The following is a 5594-nucleotide window of genomic DNA, read 5'->3' as shown; positions in this document are numbered from 1 at the left end:
GCCTCCCACCCAACTGTATCAGGGACCAAGGCACAGAATAAGAAGAGGAACAGCAGGAATCTCACCAGCCTATGTCTTAGCTCAGAGTGGGCAACCTTTACTGATGGGCTCCTGCTGGCACATGCCTGCCATCATACAGATGTCTTGAGGGGCAGAATTTTGGATGACCAGGTCTTAGTCTAAGTCTTTCTGTATCCTGGAGACGCTTTGCTCACAAGAAAGACCAGGAATGCTGTTTGGGATGCTGCCCACCTTTAGGGCACAATGAACCCTCCTCTGCTGAAAGAGCTCCTACATCAGAGAAATGGGATCTTCTAGAGAAATCACATGCAAAAATAACTCTCTCTGGGCCACCATTACCAAATTAAATGTTTGGATAAGAACTAAGTGACTTCCATGACTACTTGAAGCTCTATACTCTCACAATTCCATGGTGAATATATAGAAAGAACAGGAGAAATTTGTCATACAAGATAATACAAAAGGGATAGATAGGAATTCCTCAGATTAAATACAATTTTTAAAAAATCTAGACATTTTAATTTTTTAAAATTATTTTTTAAAGATTTTATTTGTCTATTTGTCAGAGAGAGAGCACAAGCAGGGGGAGTGGCAGGCAGAGGCAGAAGCAGGCTACAGCCGAGCAGGGAGCCTGATGTGGGACTCGATCCCAGGACCCTGGGATCATGACTGAACCGAAGGCAGACGCTTAACGACTGAGCCACCCAGGCGTCCCAAAATCTAGGCATTTTTCAAAAACAACCCAAATAATTAACTGCTTAAGAATTTTGAGTAACTGCTCTTGTAACCACTGTGTAAGGGAAGAAACAGTCTCAATAAAAAATTATTTTTTGGGGGGCGCCTGGGTGGCTCAGTCGTTAAGCGTCTGCCTTCAGCTCAGGTCATGATCCCAGGGTCCTGGGAATCGAGCCCCCGCATCGGGCTCCCTGCTCCGCGGGAAGTCTGCTCCTCCCTCTCCCACTCCCCCTGCTTGTGTTCCCTCTCTCACTGTATCTCTCTCTGTCAAATAAATAAATAAAATCTTTAAAAAAAAATTGTTTTTAAAATTATAAAATAAAATTCTACATATTAAATCTTTAAGACACAGGCAAGCTATTCTCTTCTGTAGCTTATAAAGCTCTTAAGCATGGATTACCTCATGGCAATGATCCTACTCTGGAACAGGTAAATACCCATTTGATAAAGGAAGACACTGGGATTCAAAGAAATGGGTCTCAGGCAAAATAATATGCTCATGAGATCATAACCCAAGTTTTCAGTAGGTTGATAGAAATAAAATTTTCTGAAATCAAATGAAGATTTATTTTATCCTCATTTTGATTCTTTTTAAAAAAGCTAATGATGAAATTTCAACTTAATAAATGTTAAAACAATTTTGCAAATCAAAAATGATATGCAATTTTTAATTATGCAGTTTTATGTTTATATATTTGAAAATATGAATAAATTTATTTCCCCCCAAGATGCCAAAATTGGTATCAAATAGACTCACTTAATTTTTTTTTTTTAAAGATTTTATTTATTTATTTGAGAGAGACAATGAGATAGAGAGAGCATGAGAGGGGATAGGGTCAGAGGGAGAAGCAGACTCCCCGCCGAGCAGGGAGCCCGATGCGGGACTCGATCCCAGGACTCCAGGATCACGACCTGAGCCGAAGGCAGTCGCCTAACCAACTGAGCCACCCAGGCGCCCCAGACTCACTTAATTTTAAAAGTTGAAAATTTTTCTTCATAATTGCCAATTAAAAAAAAAGTCATCCTATTTAAGAATGTATGCTTGTGTGTGTGTTGTGTTTCTCCGTGTGTGTCTGTCTAATTGTGTTGATGGGACTAAATGTGACTGCCACATAAAGTGATAAAGAAAGATTTATGTAAGAAAACATGTGTCAATTTTTTAAAAATGGAAAAATACCTATGTACTTATTTTCTCCTGAAGGACTTCTTTAGAAGGAACCATAAGGCATAAAAAGGGTGCTATTTCAGGCAGCATTTCCAAAAGTATAGTAGGGTAGATAATTTCATGTGGCGTATGAATAAACATTTTTATTTGAATAATTATTTTATTTTACACACTCACACACACACACCCCGCCCAACACTCTGCCTTGGAATCATAGGTTTCATTCACAGAATTTATTTGATTCCTCATGTCTGCCTCCAACATCCCAGGCTCAGAAGGTCATCCCTTACCCCCTTCTCCCCACTCAACTCTCTGCATTGTCTTTTCTTTTTCTTTTTAAAGATTTTATTTATTATATTTTTAAGTAATCTCTGTACCCAATGTGGGGCTCGAACTTCCAACCCCGAGATCAAGAGTCACATGCTCACTCTACTGACTGAGCCAGCAAGGCGTCGTCCCTGCATTGTCTTTTCTGACCCCATCTCCCCATCCTCCCTAACGACAGGAACCTTGCCAGAGCCCTCTGCGACTCACAGTAAATCATCAAAACCCAATCTAGAGAAGCATGTCTGCTGTCCGTCCAATAAAACAAAGCCATTCCCTGTTAACCAAGAGTTAAATGGCTTGCTTTCTATTTCGATTATTTTTTGCTACGGAACAATTACCCTAAACTTAGTGGCTTAAAATGACAACGACTTTGTTTGCTTTCTAGCTTCTGTGGGTTGACAGCTCAACAACAGTTCGGCCGGTCTCCCTTGGTGTTTTCCAAAGGATGGCTGCAGCTGGAGGCTTCCGCCCCCCAGCCCCCACCCCAGGCCAGCAGGCTGAGCATCCTCCCTCTCCGTGCAGGGCTCCTGTGTGCTGGATTGGGGCTCCCAAAAGAGACAGGAAATGGAAACCTTCAGGCCTTCTTAAGGCTTAAGCCTACAGCTCGCATACCATCCCTGTGCCATCTTCTATTAATTAAATAGTCCCAGAGCCAATAATCAAAGGGAGGGGAAAACAAATTCCACCTCTGAGGTAGGGGAGGTGGTGATAAAGATTTTGCAGACCCTTTAATTCACCACAATTTCGCAAACAAGAGAGTTCCTTTTAGTTTCTATGAAGAACAAGGACTTTGAGGTATCATGCTTTTTATATAAGGAAACTTAAGTGTATTCACTATCCTTTGGAATACACTTTAGTTTCCTTATATAAAAAGCATGATAGTTCCCCAAAGCAGTGCAACACTAAGGTTAAGAGCTGGTTCAGACAGATGGTAAGTGATTATAAGGTGATATACACATGTAAAGACTCCTGGCCTTTCAAACAACACTCTGAAATCCAAGTTTTACAACCATGAACCTCACTTTGTAGATGCTCTCACAGTCTCTGCTTTCCTAGATACTAAAATTCATTTTCTGATCAGTAAAGACATTTCTGTCCACACTTCTAAAAGTTAAAAAAACAGATTACACTTCAGAAGAAGTATCAATAAATTGGTTACAAATAAATGGGATTTTTTTTTTTCCCTATCTCAAATATAGCTAAGCAAATAAAGAACACAGTTTAACCTAGCATGGGAACCTTTCCTGCTTTAATTTAATTGCCTCTCCCTCTGAAAAATTTCCCAGAGTATTAAGACACTTTCAGAATAGGTGCCTCTGTTTCTGTTCATTTCACAACCTACCTCTTCTTTGCTCCTTTTTATTTAATCAAAATGTACACATTTATTTAAGGTAATTAAAGAGAATCTATAGGAGAGAAGCAGTTGTGTGAACAACTTAAAAATCACTCACATTCAATTTGGTAACTAGACTGTACTTATATTTTGAATGCTTGTGTGAAGATGTTTTTTGAGTCAAGTCTTTTAGCTGTGTGGGGAAAACTGCCAATTTTGCTTAACTGCTCCTGAGTGGGTTACTCCCTGCAATTCTACTTACGCTAGAAGTAGATGCTGAGAGATTTGCTTCCCTTTGGCCTCTTCTGTCTCGGACTGGGGTTGATGAATGTTTGGGTTCAAAGGGCTTTTCTCTTTGCAAAGTAAATAGAAGGAATGGCAATGTGAAGAGTGCAAGTAATTAAGTAGGAATGTATTGTCAATTTACAATATTGTTTCTACCCATGTCATCATTTATTGACTTTGTTATTGCATGTGCAAAATGTAGCCCTGGAGTAAACAGACTGAAAACAGCCTACTGGTTACTTACAGTGATGTGGGAGTTAGGCCAGCCCAGATATTTATCTTTAACAATAGGGTAGAAGTTCTTTACATCAGAGCTTTATAGAGATAACAAAAGGAGTAACTGACGTGGTAATGATTGCACCAACCCTGCAGAATAAGAACTACAAGCATTCTACAATACCTGGTTTATATATGACTACAAATATATCAATTTTGTTTTTTTTTTAAGATTATTTATTTATTTATTTGTCAGAATGAGAGGGAGAGAGAGATAGCACAAGCACGGGGAGCAGCAGAGGGAGAGGGAAAAGCAGGCTCCCCGCTGAGCAGAGAGCCCGATGTGTGGCTCAATCCCAGGAGCCTGGGATCATGACCTGAGCTGAAAGCCGACTACAGACTGAGCCACCCACGTGTCCCCAAATATATCAATTTTCAATCCCTCTTCACTCTCACAAAAATCTCACCCAGGTCTATAGCAGAATAATCCCCATCACTGAATGGATTCTTCTTCCCATATTATCCAAATTCTCCTGTCCCCTACAGGGGAGCAGGCTCCAGGGTAATTCCTGGGAGGCAGCTTCCTCAATTCAATTTAGGGCAGCTTACATCGGGGAGGGAAATCTCCCAGATTTTGATACTCCTGAGAAAGATATGTGAATTCCTGCCCCTGATTTCTAGCTCCAGGGGAATGGCTTCCTGTTTGCACCAAGCTCTGATCAGCCTTCTGCCCTTATTCGTTCTGAAACTGTCCAGCTGCACAGATGGAAGTTTTATTTTCTCCTTTAGCAGAATTGGGGGCCGGGCTGAAAAGACTCTCCCCATGAGCAGAACGTGGATGCCCGATATTTGTGTGAAACCCATACTTTCTCCATCCATGACCCACCCACAGCCGGGAGGCCTGGAGGGAAGGATTTAACCATCTGACGGGCAAGAGCAGAGGGGCCGTGACGTCATCAACATCCGCCCAGCGCGCCCCCGAGGCCGACAAGGTCATGGAGCTTAAGTGTTTAACTTGCTACAGCCCTCGCGCAGCACGTCTCCTTCGACGACAGGGCTTCTCAGGTAAGCGAAACATAGTCTAGGAGAAAAAAATGAGCACACACACAGGCCAAAAAGAGAAAACAGTTAAACACAAAATCTGTAAATGGCCTCCTTAGGGGGAAGTAGCCTGGAAGTTTCCAAGTATCACGAAACAAAAAAAAATCTGAAAATACTGAGCAAACATCCAGCATGATTTCAGGTAGCAAAAGAATAAAATACTAGTAAATTTTCCTAAATTAGCTGCTGAATTACTAACATCCATTTGCGAAAAAGATTCGAGATTTCAGTGAAGATGAACGCTCAAGTTACTTAAAAAGTAAAGTGAGAATAAAAATGGACGAGGGCCATTAAAACTCAAAACTAGATGGAACACAAACACTGACAAGGAGAGGGAGGAGGTGCTTCGTGTTCTGAATGCTGCCCTAAATATGGCTAAAATTTTACAAGAAAAGGGATTTTCTATAAATG

The sequence above is a fragment of the Leptonychotes weddellii genome, chromosome 4 (genome assembly GCF_054177405.1).
Source record: "Leptonychotes weddellii isolate Sample4059 chromosome 4, ASM5417740v2, whole genome shotgun sequence".
NCBI classification, from domain to species: Eukaryota; Metazoa; Chordata; class Mammalia; order Carnivora; family Phocidae; genus Leptonychotes; species Leptonychotes weddellii.
This window is presented reverse-complemented; position numbering follows the sequence as displayed.